Genomic DNA, 16,334 nt, shown 5'->3' on the forward strand with positions numbered 1-16,334 from the left:
TGTGTTTATGAAAATAATCATGATTGGTAGACAATGACAGGGTCTAAAAATCTTAAAAACAGTATGTCTTGTGGGGGGCTTCCTGGTATGTTTGTGGTTAGGTATGCTCTGATGAGTGTTCTGCTGGGAAACCCTGGGTCCTGGCATTCATGTGCATGCTACTTTGACACGTGCCACATACCTACAGATTGCTGCAGACCGTGTACACCCCCAATGGTGTTCCCTGATGGCAGTGGCCTCTTTCAGCAGGATAGTGCACCTTTGTCTTGGCCTCCAAATTGCACAGAACTCAATCCGATTGAGCATCTATGTGCTGGACCAACAAATCTGATCCACCCTGCAACCTGCAAGACTTAAAAGATCTGCTTCTAATGACACATTCAGAGGTCTTGTGGAGTCCATGCCTCAAAGCATCAGAGCTTTTTTGGCAACACAAGGGGGACCTACAGTTTTAGTGTCTGATCAATGCAAGCCTACAGCAGACTCCACAAGTCATCTGAAAGGTCTGAATCTTCTAGTAAAATAATACTCAGTATTCTTTCTGCTTATCTTTCTTATTCTTACTTTTTATGCCGTCTTTTACAAAGGATGGTACTGAAGCTGCCTACAAATATTTTCTCAAGTGGGGACTCTGTCCCTGGAGTCAGGAGTTCTTATTGACATCCTAAGGAGATTTGGCATGAAACAGAAATTATGGCTGACTTGTCTCTCCTATGTGAAGTATTTCTGAGTGAAACAGCTTTTTACACAAGGGGGGAAAAAAAGTAGAATGTAAATTGATTTTTGTCCATTATGAATTGATTGGATTGTGGAAAGTGGCCACTGCAAACTAAATGGACGATCATTTCAAGTGAGTAACAGGTTGCTGGAGGGGAGTGATTGAAACTCGTCTGGTCTTTGGATAACTTTATTGCCCAACCTTCACTCCAGTGCACACATCATCAGAAAAGATATGAGAGGTGGGAATGTTAATATTTCTTGATTAAAGATTATGAGGACAAAAAAAATTATAATAAAATAAAATAATGTGCATGGATAAATCATTTGTAATAAACACTTTTTTCATTCTTATTTCATGGTAACTTTAAAATACATTCTAAATTATTTGGAGAGGTTGGTTGAATAGAATCAATAAATGCTGGATCCACACATCTACACTCAAAAATATAGAAATCAGGAATTTCTAAATCATGAAGACATCATTACTGGCTATGAAAAACTTAAGCATACAGATTAAAATTGGTGTGATGCTCAGTTGTCCAGGATGACATTTAATGCTGCACTTCATGGTGACCAGTGGACCTGTAAACACTATTGTGTGAATGCATGATTTACTTTTTCGTATAATGCATGATTTACTTTTTCGCATAAATCATCTCACGCTTCAGCCTCATTAAAGATTCATCTTCTGTTGTAAGCAAGCAGGTCCCCCGACCAATCGGGACTCCCATCTATCACAGTGAACTGAAAGATCAGTGCTGACCAGGCAGGTGTAAGAAGTGCCATGCCCTCAAATATTTGTATTTTTTTCCCCCCCGAAGGCATGAACCTTTGTTCCTCCTGCTTCACCCACGTGAACAGGAAGAACCAGCATGTAGTTGCCTTTGAATATTTAGTGTACATACAAAAGAAAAAATGTCAGGATGCATCAAAGAGTTCAGTCTTTTTATGACCCGATTAATAAAAGCAATACTTTTACTAGTGGGATATTGTGGAGGAGTGAGTTGTTTTGGAAGTAACCAAAGAAATAAAAGGTGGCCGTTTTTTTTTTTTTTGTGAAGCCGATGGGGCACGCAAATTTGAGCTGGACTGAAAAAAAAATCAAGTGATGATGAAAGAACCTACCATGACCGTGAGAGATACTTTAAATTAAAGCAATACTTCATATTAAAGAAAGCTTGAAAAAACATTTACATTGCACAAAAAAATTAATTTCTATAAAAATATTTTGGTAACACTTTAGAATAGGTAACACTTGTTAACTATTAACTACGACTTTTCCCTCAATAAATTATATTTTCTACTATTCTATTAATAGTAAGGTAGTTGTTAAGTTAAGGTATTGGGTAGGATTAGGGATGTAGAATAAGGTATTAATATGTGCTTAATTAGCACCAATACATGGCTAATATTCTAGTAATATGCATGCTAATAAGCAACTAATTGGTGTAACCGTAAAATAAAGTGTTACCAATATTTTTAATTATTATATAAACAAAATAATATAAGTATGCATTCATAAGCAGGACGTATGCTAAATAAATGCTAATAGTAACTTACAAGTCAAAGTTGGGACAGTTCATGCTTGAAAGAGAGATGTTTTCAGTAAAGAATAGAGAAATAATAAATAAGAATGGAAATAATATATTATTTGCTGTGATGTCTACAAGACAAGAACAAAGGAATTCCACTCTTGTAAGCGAAGAACCCTGTAAATAAGGGTTTTCATATACCTTTCAGACATATAAGTCATATGAAACCTAAAAAGATTGCTTGCTAACAGTAGACCAGCAAAGGTTCATTACAACTCTCTTGTAACCCATACTAACATGCCTTATGTTCCTCAGACTGGCCAGTGGTTAGGGCAGAAAGGCATATTTTTCCATTCAGATTTCTGCTGTCTCAACAGTCATTTCAGTATTGAGGAATTCCTCTCTTTCAACATACATCTTCAATGACATTTGTTCTTTATGAATATGTGCAAACAGTGAAATAATAACAATATGCGATTAACACCCCATAAACTCAATGTACAGAACAAATTTCTTAGTTGCTTATTAGTATGCATATTATTAGAATATTAGCCATTTATTAGTAGTATTTAAGCACATATTAATGCCTTATTCTACATCCCTAATCCTACCCAATACCTACATTTAACAACTACCTTACTAAATATTAATAAGCAGCAAATTAGGAATTAATTGAGGGAAAAGTCGTAGTTAATGGCAAATAAGTGTTCCCTATTCTAAAGTGTTACCCAAATTTATAAATTAATTAATAAACAGTAGTAACTGATAATTTGAATGAATTAAAAACCTATTATTATGCATGTGACAATGATTTTATTTATTTTCTAATGCGTATTGCATACATGACCACAAAATGAATTATAGTTAGAATCATACATGATCATCATCCTCCTTAAGTTAGAGTAGGCCTAGAAGATACACGTTTTTGTGTTAACTATTTGAGAACATTCATTTGAAAACATTATTTTATTACCTTCAATGTAAACACTTATTATAATGTTGCTGATAGCAGATTTACAGAAGTGAACTGGTGTTTTTTAATATAATTTGAGTATTTCATTATTATTATTATGTTAACTATTATTATGACTGTTATTGTGTATTATTATTATTATTATAAATAATAATAGGCCTACTACTACTGCTGCTGCTGCTACTAATACTACTAATACTAACACCAACAACAATTTTTAAACATAATTTATGTGTGTTAACAGTACATTAACTTGTTGATTTTTTATTTTATTTTTATTATTATTATTATTATTAACTCTGAAGTTCAGATTCAGATAGCCAATGTTAATCAATGTTCAGAGACTGCGAACCAGACAATTTTAGGAAGCATCACACCCTCAACCCATCTTTTATTTCACAGAAATGTCAGTTCTGCTTTGGCCAGGCAAACGAGAGGAGCCTCCCAGCTGCGCTGTATTTGAATGTCTATAGTGTACAGACGTAGAAGCTAAAATGTCAAGATCCATAAAACAGCTCAGTCTTCAATACAACCCGATTAATGAAAGCAATACTTTTACTAGTGGGGATATTGTGGAGGGACGAGTTGTTTTGGAGGTAACCAAAGAAATAAAGGTGGACAGTTTTTTTGTGAAGCTGACAGGGGACGCAGATGTGAGCTGGACTGAAGGACTGAACCTATAGCGACCATGAGAGATACTTAAAGCTAAAGCAATACTTCATTCAAGAGAGCTCGAAGAAAGGTGAGGTTGCACATTAGAAAACTTCAAATATATAAAAGTAACAAATTATTATTAGTAGTAATAATATTAGTAGTAATAAAAATAGTAGTTGCAAGCAGCTTTGCTGGAAAGCATTCAAAAGAGGGCACAACGAATCATTGAGAGGTTTACCAACACATCAATACATACCTGATTTACAAGATCGGAGAGAGCAAGCCACCATTAAATTAATACAAGAGATGGTCCAGGATGATCATCCCCTTCGTGAACTTTTTCCACCAACCAGGGGTGAAAAAACTAGTCAGCTTCTTAGGAAGCAAAGCAATTTGACATTATTCAAAGCAAGGACAAAACGTTATGCTAGTTCTACCATTCCTTTTGGTATAAGACTGTTCAATGAATGTAATGTGGATGCTTAGGTCCTTTATGCAGTTGCACTTGTATGTTTCAAAACTTATGTTCATGTGCGTGAGTAAATGGATGTATATTTTGCTTATGTATGGACAGACGTATATGTATATGTGTGCAAATGTATATCTTTTATCATTTTTTGGAGTAGTATTATTGAATTTGTTTTAGAAATTTTGTTTTATATTTATCGGGTATTTTTGTATTTTGTGTTTATTTCTTGTAATTTTATCTTTTAATGTACTTTCTGCTATAATTCAATCTCGGTATTGCAAAGCAGAAAAGTAAATAAACTTCAAAACGTCAAACAATAATAAATTAATTTATTACTATATAAATTAATATACATGTATACGCACGAAAATATCGATGTGTACATTCATAAACAGAACAGATGCAAAATAAATGCTCAGTGAACGTACAGCCTCAAAAAGAGAAGTTGGTTTACAATAAAGAAACTGTAATAAAAATGAGAAGTACTAATAACTGTCTACTTTTGTCTTGCTGTAACATCTACAGGAAATAGTGAAATAAATACGACTCTTTTATATGGAGAGACTTGTAAGTAAATGAGTTTCATATATACCTTGCAAGTAAACTGCATAAAATAAATAAATTACATGCAATTTTCTTGTAAGGTACATGAAACCTGAAATGATTGTTTGCTGATAGTAAACTAAATATGCTTTTTTTATAAACTCAATTGTAACTCAATAACATGCCTTTTTTATTCATCAGATGGACCAGTGATTAAGCCAGGATGTCATGTTTTTCCATTCAGATTTCAGCTGCCTCAACAGTGAGTGATACTAATATGCCTTCCAAAATACATCTTCAATTGTTTTTGTTCCTTATTGTGAAATAATATTCAGCAGGTGTCATTCACAGCCCATGAACACAATATACAGAACAAATTCCTTCCAGTTCCCTATCAGTTATATCAAAGCAAAATTGACCCACAAATTATTACCATCCTCTGAAAAGCATGTCAGTCATTAATTGCTTATTCTACAACCCCAATTCCAGAAAAGTTGAGACATTTTGTAAAATGCAATAACGTCAAGAAACTGTGATTTGTTAATTCTATTTAATTGACAGACATACAAAGAATAGATATCCAATGTTTCACTGACCAACTTAAACGCATTTTGTAAATTAAAAAAAAAAAAAAAAAAAAAAAAGATGGCCGTGTAATGACGGGTCAGAAGTGTGTGGATCCATTTGCAGCTTCACTTTAATGATCTTAATCAGGGTCAAACAGGCAGAGGTAAAACAGCAGTAGGGATATCAGAGGCAGAGTAGAGACATAATTGAAAGCTGTTGGTAGTTTGGGTAAGGGTATGAGTCGGCAGGCCTTGGAGAATCGGTCGATCACGGTCAGAATGGTTGTATAATTCCTGGAGTTGGGGAGGTCAGTAACAAAGTCAATGGCAATATGAGACCATGGGCGCTGAGGAACGGGCAGAGGCTATAACAACCCAGCGGGGCATTGGTGAAATGATTTGGACATATTGCAGGTTGGATATTGTTGGACGAATGCGATCGTATCAGCCTGTAGTGATGACCACCAGAAGCGTTCTGACACCAGCTGGAGTGATGCTGTAATACCGGGGTGACCAGAGCTGGGGGAATTGTGCACCAGATGTAAGACTCGTTGGTGAAGGTCCTGAGGAACATAAGTTCGATCGTTGGGGCAATTCGGTAAAGTAGGGTCATTAGCTTGAGCTTCTGTGATTTCAGTGAGAATATCCCATTGGACTGGAGCTACGATTAATGTTGATGGAATGATGGTTTCATTGATGCTTCCCAGAGAAGGAGAAGAGTCCTGGAGTCTTGACAATGCATCGGCTTTGCAGTTCTTGGACCCGGGTCTGTAGGTGAATTTGAAATCGAAGCGTGAAAAGAACAATGACCATCTGGCCTGCCGGGGATTGAGTCGTTTGGCTGAGCGGATATACTCTAGATTACGGTGATCTGTGAGAACAGTGAAAGGAACTTTAGCACCCTCTAGCCAATGTCGTCATTCTTCGAAGGCTGCCTTCATCGTCAGCAACTTGCGGTCTCCAACGTCATAATTTCTCTTGGCGGAATTTAATTTGCGTGAGTAATAAGCACATGGGAACAGCTTAGAAGGGTTGCCCTGACGTTGAGAGAGAATGGCTCCAATGCCAGTGTTGGAAGCGTCAACTTCAACTGTGAATTCTAGATCTGGGTGATGAAGGATAGGAGCAGTGGTGAAGCGATCCTTGAGCTGTTGGAAAGCGTTCAAAGCTGACGGTGACCAGTTTAAACGCGGTCTCCCCCCCTTGAGCAGCGAAGTGAGCTGCTATAGTGCTGAAGTTACGTATGAATCGCCTGTAGAAATTGGCAAAGCCCAGGAATCATTGTAGTTCTTTCATAGTCATGGGTTGAGGCCAGTTTAGCACTGATTGTACCTTGTTGTTGTCCATAGTGACCCCGTCGGCACTGATGATGTAAGATCGAGTTTGGTAAAGTACTTGGCAGTATGAAGATGTTCTAGGGCGGCTGGAACCAGGGGCAGTGGGTAACAGAATTTAACGGTGATGTCGTTGAGACTTTGGTAATCGATGCATGGTCGTAGACCCCTGTCCTTCTTTTTGACAAAGAACCCAGCTGATGCAAGAGAGGTGGATGGTCTAATGAAGCCCTTAGCCAGTTCCTCCTCAATGTATGCTTTCATAGCCTCGGACTCAGGTTGTGATAGGGGAAATACTCTGCCTCTCGTTGGCATAGCTCCAGGAAGCAGATCCATGGAGCAATCACTGGGCCAATGTGGTGGAAGTTGAGAGGCCCTTGACTTGCTGAACGCTTCAGAGAGATCTTGATATTCTGCTGGAAGATCTGATATGACTGGGGTTTCTGTCAACAAAGGAGATTCGGGGTTTGTGGCATGAAGCTGGAACTGCAGGCATTTTTGACAGGACTCTGACCATTGTTAAATCTGCTTAGTGGTCCAGAAAATAAGAGGGTTGTGTCTCTCCAGCCAGGGTATGCAGAGAATCACTGGGTTCTGTGGTGAATCAATGGCAAAGAGACGTATGAGTTCGGTGTGGAAAGAGCCGACTTTTAGAGTGAGGTCTTGGGTGGTAAATTTGATCAGTCCTGTGCCCAATGGGCGTCCATCTAGCGCTGCCACTGCCACCCAGGATTCACATGGAAGGAGAGGAATTTTGTGAGAATTAGCTAAATTAATATCAATGAAGTTTCCCGCTGCCCCAGAGTCGATTAGAGCCATCGTCTCAACCGTAACATTTGCATTAGCTAGAGAGATGGGTACATCTAAAATATTGGAAGAAGCACTCACCGCATTAGTATCTTTGGTTGATGGTCGAGTGGGGCAGTTGACTCGCAGGTGACCAGATAGCCCACAGTACAGGCAGAGGTGGTTTCGCATCCTGCGTTCCCTTTCCTCCGGTGACAAACGAGTGACTCCTACTTGCATGGGCTCAGGTTCTGGGGTAATAGTGGAGGCGGAAGTTTGAATGGGAGAGTGTCGTGAAGAACATCGTGAGCGCAGTAGATTGTCGAGGCGGAGTTTTTCCTTCATCACGACATGCCAGTTCAGTTTGAAGTTCAATCAATAATCCCTTACGATATAGTAACTTCAGGGGACCGGTACCCCAACCGGTCTGGGCTGCAAGAGAGTAGTCAGCAGCCATGTCCTTCTCTTTTCGGAGTGTGAGCAGTTGTTCGCCTGCCTCTTTGCCTCCAGCAGTGTGCTCGAACACTTCTCGAAACTGCCTGAGAAAGTCAGTGAAAGAGGGGAATGCCATGTTTCCTCCCTCCCATACTGCAGTAGCCCATTCTAAAGCTCGGCCAGTTAACAGGGAACAGATAAATGATACGCGACTGTTGTCAGTGGTGTATAACAGTGGTTGTTGATCCATAAACAGAGAGCATTGTAACAAAAATCCCTTACACTTGTCCGGGGAGCCGTCATATTTCTCTGGAAAGGAGAGTCAAGGGTTTGCTGTGGAGATGTTCAGGTTAGAGCTGATGGGCTGAGGCTCAGGTACTGGTGGGGGCGCTGGTGGTGTGGTTAGCCGAAGCGCTTGCAGTGTCTTCACTAGATCCTCTGTGACAGATGTGAGGCGTTGGAGTTGTTGTTGATGTGACGTTAACATGATGGCTTGAGCTGAAACCTCGGAGGTGAGTTAATAAACGGCTGCTGGATCCGTGAGTGGCGAAGTCTTCTGTAATGACGGGTCAGAAGCGTGTGGATCCATTTGCAGCTTCACTTTAATGATCTTAATAAGGGTCAAACAGGCAGAGGTAAAACAACAGTAGTAGGGATATCAGAGGCAGAGTAGAGACATAAACGGTACCAGGCAGGAGTCAGGGCAGGCGGCAGAGAATCAATAGTAGTCAACGGTCCAAGATCAAACACAGGGAAGCTATAGAATACAGGGGAACCGCTCAGAATGTCAGCCGGGGCAAAACAAGACTTCGCAAAGAGTGTGTGTGTGTATGCTGCTTAAGTAGAGCAGTGAATGGGGAACACCTGTGCAGGTGATTAGTCTCTGTACGGGGTGCATGGAAATTGTAGTATGAGAATATCAGTACTCAGGTGAGGGTGGCCATCGGAGAGAGCCACAGAGGTCTGATTCATGACAGGCTGCAACACTCCAAAAATGTTGGCACAGAGGCATAATAAAAGTGTAAAGATTATACAATATCTATGTTAAACTGTTTTAAAATAGTCCACAATAAGCTGGTGAATTAGTGATATGTGAGGGGATCATGATTGGGTGTAAAAGAGGCATCTCAGTCTTTATTAGGAAGGCTGGGTCATGGCTCATCACTTTGTGCCAAATTTCATGAGAGAATTGTCAGACAAATCAAAAATCACATTTCTCAATGCAAAATTGCAAAGAATTGAGGCATTTCACCATCTACCGTGCATAATATTGTGAAACGATTCAAGGAATCCAGAGAAATCTTAGTATGCATAGGGCAAGGCGGGACACCAGTTGAATGTGTGTGAGCTTCAAGCCCTGAGATGGCATTGCATGAAAAACAGTCATGCTGCAGTGTTAAATATAGCCGCATGAGCTCAGGAATACCACTGTCACTTAACACATTCTGCTGCTGCACCAAGAAATGCAACTTGAATCTCTATCTACAAAAGAAGAAATCTATATATCAATTCGACGAGTGAGTTCTCAAGGTCCAAATTCATCTCAGATAAGACAGTGGGAATGTGTGCAGTGCTCAAATGAGTCCACATTTCAGCTTGTTTTTGGGAGAAAACAAGCATCAAATTGTCAATGGCAAAGACTGGGTATGGGGGTGCATTAGTGCAAACGGCATGGGTAAATTGCATATGTATGAAGCTACTATTGAGGTGGAGCCATATATTGGGATTGTTCAGAGACATATACTGCCATCAAGAAGATGTCTTTTATGGGAAGTTCATGGCTAATAAATCAAGACAATGCTAGATCTCATTCTGCATATGCTGCAACAGCATGGTTTCGTAGACACATGAGGATGTGACTGACTGGCCAGTAGATCTGTCTCCTATTGAAAATGTATGACCAGTCATGAAAAGAAGAGTCAGACAACGATGACTACGGAATGATAAGCAGCTTAAGTCTTGTATCGGGTAATATTGGGATTTCCCAAATGATTAAACATTGTAATTAAAAAAAAAAAAGTTGATGTGACACAGTGGTAAAACTCCCTCTGTTCCAACTCCATCATTCCTTTAAGAAATGAAGGTCAGTCAATCTGAAAAATCCAACTAGGCTCATGAAAATACACCATATTTACCTTACATTGGTAGGCACATATTGCTGTGTTTTTATTACGTTGCTTGAGGTATGTATTGCGGCTGTTCAGAATTCAAAGGAAAGGAAGACCACAAGCTACCTCTGCTGCAGAGGATAAGTTTATTAGAATTACCAGCCTCAGAATCCGCCTGACAGCAGCTCAGATTACAAATGCTTCTCAGAGTTCAAGTGGCAGACAAATTTCAACATCCACTGTTCAGAGGAGACTTTGTGAAACCGCTACTTCAGAAGAACAAAAAGCAGAAGAGAGTGCTTGGGCCAAGAAACACAAAAAAATGGATATTTAATTAGTGGAAAACTGTCCTTTGGTATGAGTGGAAATTTGAGATTTTTGGTTTTAACCAAAAAGAGGGTGAACGAACGGTGAACAGATTTTTGGTTCTAACCGCCGTAAAGAGGGTGATCGAACGGTTCCTGAATGTGTGGATCCCACTGTAAAGCACACAGGAGGAGGTGTGATGGTGTGGGGGTGCTTTGCTAGTGACACTTAACCATGGATACCACAGCATTTTGCAGCGACATGCCATCTTATCTGGTTTGCACTTAGTGGGACCATCATCATTTTTCAACAGGACAATGACCCCAAACACACCTCTAGGATATGTAAGAGCTATTTGTCCAAGAAGGAGAGTGATGGTGTGCTACATTAGTTGACCTGGCATCCACAATCACCCGATCTAAATCCAGTTGACATGGTTCGGGATGAGTTGGACAGGAGAGTGAAGGAAAAGCAGCCATCAAGTACTCAACACCTCTGGGAACTCCTTCAAGTAAACCATTCCAGGTGACCTCCTTAAGAGGCTGACTGAGAGAATGCCAAGAGTGTGCAAAGCTGTCATCAAAGCAAAAGATGGCTACTTTGAAGAATCAAAAATAGACAATATTCTGGGTTATTTAACATGTTTGTTGACTACAAAATTCCATATTTGTTCTATATAATTTCAATGTCTTCAGTCTTAATATACAATGTTGAAAACAACAATAAAAGTTTTTTTAAAAACTGAATAAGAAGGTGTGTCCAAACTTTTGACAGAAAGTGTGTGTATGTGTATGTATTTATAATTTTTGCTGCTTATATGACATATTAAACACTGTAATGCTTGTCAGAAACTAAAGAGTTTTGTATATTTCCATAATTTCAGAAATATGCCTCCATCTTTTAAAGGATTTCATGGCTGGGTTAAGTATGTCTTGACAGTAAAGCTGAGCAGGCCTTGGAAGTCAACATCTGCTAGACATACAGAATTAACATTTGTGCTGAGAAATTATGGGACCAATGATCACTTACGGGTATGATTTACAATACCTTGTCTGACTCATCTATTGATTCACATAAATAAAGAGATGATGTAACTGCTTATTAAAGCAATTAGTCCCAAGAAGCTGTAGTATATAGTGAATTAAGAATGGCTAAGAGGCATGGCTAATGAGTGGCTAATTGCTTTTATAATATGTTTGTTCCATCAGGTATTTATTTTGTTTATAAAGTAAACACAGCAGCAATTTATTATTATTATTATTATTAATAATAATTATTATTTTAATCATTTCAAAATATAATAAATCTTATTCGTCCACCGAGCAATGTAATTCTGATATAGCAGAATGTTTGCCAAGCAACACATAGACACAGTGGCACAGTAATACTGATGTAAAGAGGTCACAGGTATGCATTTCCAGAGTAATTTACAATGGCTTTGAACACGGCTCAACCAATCATAAACAAGGACTGGATCTATCTGGTTTATAAACCGTCATCAGAACTCCAGTAATGTGATTTAAACCATTTGTTTGTGATTTAGAGTTTGGAGGAAATTTTATGTAATTTTAGTTCACTCGATTCAATATGTTGTTGTTTGTTTTTTATCATACAGCAACCACAATCTGGCACACAAGACAAGAAGATTAAATTTATTGGCTCAGGAAAAATGTCACTGGCTGTAACAGCTGAAAAAACTGGCTATATGCAAGGTGATCATTTCACATGTGTAGCTCTCAAACGTCTCCGTCAAAGCTGCTTAAACTAAAGACACTAGCCTGCAATGTCAATTGTTGGGTTTCCATTAACATTTTAAGATGTTGCATAAAAATTCTGAGAGATACCAAGGAGCATGCAAATAAAATGTTCCAAATTTTTATAAAAAATGTATACGCTCACTTGAAGTGCACACATTTTTTTATTAGATATGAAGACACGGGCATAAACTACGATAGAAAAACATCTGAGAAGACTGATTAATCTGCATTAAAAAAGTCATGGGACTAATAATTTCTCAGGGACAAAAATAACAGCAGAGCAATATCTTCATATAGCATCTCAAACTCTAGTCATTCTCAAGTGAAAGACTGACATCAAAATTATATTAAAAATTATGACTTTCCATTGATAATCAGCTACTGTGTTCTTCTAAACACACTGGATATCTGTGTGTCATCTCTAAATAATTCTTACATAATTTAAATTTGCAACTTGTATAGAAACTGACTATAGTCTCTTTTTTTTCATAATTGTTGTACGTTGTCTCTATTCTAATTGTAATAATTTCTGCAGGTGAAACAATCAGAGTTTTTGTTGACATTGACAACTCTTCATCTCGTGACGTCAAGCTAAAGTACAGCCTCAAGCAGCAACAGACGTTCATCTCTGACAGGAGCACTAATAGATCATATAAAGATATAGTCAAAGAGACTAGAGATCGCATCCCTTCTGGAGAAAAGTCAAAATTCATAGTGGACATGACCCTTCCACGTGACCTGACTGTCACCATTGAAAACTGCAGAATTCTAAAAGTGCAGTATGAACTCAAGGTGCTATTTTGTCTTCTGCAGTATTGCCATATTTAAAGCAATAGTTCAGCTTAACAAGACTTTCTATCGAAGAGTAAAGCAAAAACATGATTGTCTTTCAGGTCTATCTGGATGTGTCTTTTGCATCGGATCCAGAAGTCAGATTTCCTGTGGTCATTCTTCCACCTGATCAACCGTGTCCTCCCTGGCAAGGCCCACCTGGAGGATTCCAGCCATATCCACCACCTCAGCCTAACCTTGTGCCTTATCCTGGTGAACTACCTCCTCCACCTGCAGGACTTTACCCCAATCTGTACGACCCTACAGTGCCGCCCTATCCAGGAGCTGCTGCAGGGGTCTATCCAAATCCACATGCCATCCAACCTGGTTTCCATCCGGCTCCTTCTGCACCAGTTTCTGATCCAAATCAAAGCACTACTAAGGAATCCTCTCCTAATGTGCCTTATTAGTCTCCTTCACCAGCCAAACCTCTGAGCACCATTTATGCTGTTAATGAGAACTTAATTTCTGCATGCCTTCTATCTGCAAGCTCAGTGCCTATTATTGTGCCTTTTAAGCTTGGCACATTTTTCATTTCACAGGGAATGTACAGACTATGTAGCCCGCCCCTTTTTAGCACTTCACTCATTGTCTTCTGTCTTCAGTTTGAATTTACACAGCATAAGTCTAAGATCTTATGGATTTACGTATAAACCGCTCGTTTTAAAATCTTCCCGGTCTACTGATATTTATGACACCTGTTTCAAACATTTTAGTGGTCATGATAATTTTTTGTTGACTTTACAGTAAGTAAATCCACTTCACCAGCTAATTACTCTTTGGCATACAGAGCTACAAAATACAAGTTTAAACACAACATTCTAAAGATTGCTGATTATGCTTGCTTGTTTCTCATAAGGTCTATAAGCAGCAGTTCTTGATAATGAAAAATATACCCTTTATCTCTAACCACTCCTAGCGAAACATATATTGATACTGTGTTGTTTTGAAAATATTGCAACTTTTTCTTAGTAGTGTACTGCATTTGTACTTTTGACCTGCATCCATGATGAAATAAAGCAAGAAGTCGTGGTTTACAGTGAATTCATAACAGCTAAGGGGCATTCTTATATCTAGCTGTTATAAATTCTTCCACCAAACAATGTAGTTCCTCAGAAACGGTTGTAGTTGCAACAAGAGCTGATAAAATGTAAAAACTGTAACTTGAATGCAATGTAAGTCGCTTTGGATAAAAGCGTCTGCCAAATGCATAAATGTAAATGTAAATGTAAAACAAAGTGGTTACCGAGCAACCCACAAACGTAAATAAAGGTGTATGTTTGTAGAGTAATTTACAACAGCTTCAAATGCGGCTTAACCAATCAGAATCAAGGACGGGAACTATACATTTTATAATAAAGCAATAAGCCCCAAAAAGCCGTGGTTTTATAACAGTAATTTATAACAGCTAAGGGGTATTGTTAAGCACAACACGAAGCGGAGCGCCTAAAACCCCGTTAGCTGTTATAAATTCACTGTAATCCACGGCTTCACAGGGATTATTGCTTTTTTAAAATGGTTATTCCATATATGTAGCAAGGTTTCACAAAATAAAACAAAGCAAATAAAATGTAATGATATTAATAAAACATTATTCTTCCGCCAAACAATGTAGTTCCTCAGAAACGGTCGTGGATCCAACAAAGTGGTTGCCGAGCAACACACAGATATAAACAAAGGTGTATGTTTAGTGTAATTTACAACAGCTTCGATTGCGGCTCAACCAATCAGAATCAAGGACTGGAATTATCCGTTTTATAATGATCTATAGACTGTATCTATTACTGCAAAAATGCTTGTACGAGTTTCTTTACTGAAGTTATGATTATTTCTATGATTATTAGATGTTTTACCGTATCTTACCGTAAGTAGTTTCACGGGATTCATACCAGAGCTCCTCATCACGCAAGTGCAACGCCATATCACGTGAGCTACCGAGCAAACCTGCTGAATTAGAAAACTCAGAATGCATATGAAGCTGTATGTAACAACATTAAAAAGTATCAGTTTTCAAATTGCACAGGATGTTAAAATTGTTTTGAATAGCCTAACAATATATTCTGCAAGCAATTGTGTGAAAATTAGCTTTATAAATCAAAACGGAACCGGTAAATCATTCTATCCCACAGGAAAGAAAAATCAAAATTGAGATCTCTTTAACATTTCAAATATTTCTCCTAAACAGAAATGAGGTTACTCAAATGGAGATTTTTGCTTGAGTCTCCTATTTCTCAAACTTGTCTCCTGAGGCAAAAATTCTAACACTCTCACATTTGTCTCCTTTAAAGCTTTAGAAGAGATCTCAACAAAATCACACACCGTGCTCAGATATTTCTCCTAGTCTAAAGACTCTGGTGGTCTCACATTTGTCTCCTTTAAAGCTTTAGAAGAGATCTCAACAACTTTAGTGTGCACCAAGTCAAGTACTTGAAAGGCACTAAATAAAGGGGGAAAATCATAAATTCATAGTTAAAGGCTATATTGAGAGAGAAATTATGCAGAAATAAAGATAATGAGATATGAGAACACGTAAATAAATAAATAAAATGTAAAATGATGTGCATGGATAAATCATTTGTAATAAAAACGTCAACATTCCATTAAAAAAAAAAAAAGAAGAAGAAGAATTGCTCACTTATTTCATGGTGATTTCAAAATGATTTGCAACAGTTGATTGAATAGAATAAAGAAATGCTGGATACACATACCTACACTCAAAATTCAGTCAGGAATCAGGAATATCTGAATCATGAAGACAACCTTACTGGCTATGAAAAATTTAAGCATGCTGATTAAAATTGGTGTGATGCTCAGTTGTCCAGGATGACATATTTAATGCTGCACTTCAAGTTGACCAGTGGACCTGTAAACAACACTATTGTGTGTATACATGATTTAACTTTTTTGTATAAATGTTTTGCTCATCTCATGCTTCAGCCTTATTAAAGATAAGATTCATCTTCTGTTGTAAGCAAGCAGGTCCCCCGGCCACTCGGGACTCCCATCTATCACAGTGAACTCTAAACTGAAAGATCAGTGCTGACCAATTATGGTTTTTAACCATAATTTTATTATTATTTTTTTAAATTTAAAATAGTTTTTGACAAATAATCTCACAAAGACTGATGCCAAGCTAAAGGTCACCCAAAACTGAAAATTCAGTCATTATTTACTCTTATGCCATATGGTCTTTCTTTTTGATACCACAAATGGGGAAATTAAGAAATGGTGAAAAATCAAACAAATTTTAATTAAAAAAATTCTGTTGGTCTGGTGTGGAGGACTGCGTTTATGAGAATATATTTGCTCAACATTTCACT

At 38.0% G+C, this 16,334-nt stretch overlaps 1 pseudogene; it reads left to right on the forward strand.

Annotated features, from left to right (window-relative positions):
- The first annotated feature begins 3,708 nt into the window (after nucleotides 1-3,708).
- On the forward strand, nucleotides 3,709-13,687 carry LOC131541427 (arrestin domain-containing protein 3-like; annotated as a pseudogene).
- Nucleotides 13,688-16,334: the final 2,647 nt, after the last annotated feature.

Source organism: Onychostoma macrolepis, chromosome 05 (assembly GCF_012432095.1).
Source record: "Onychostoma macrolepis isolate SWU-2019 chromosome 05, ASM1243209v1, whole genome shotgun sequence".
NCBI lineage: Eukaryota > Metazoa > Chordata > Actinopteri > Cypriniformes > Cyprinidae > Onychostoma > Onychostoma macrolepis.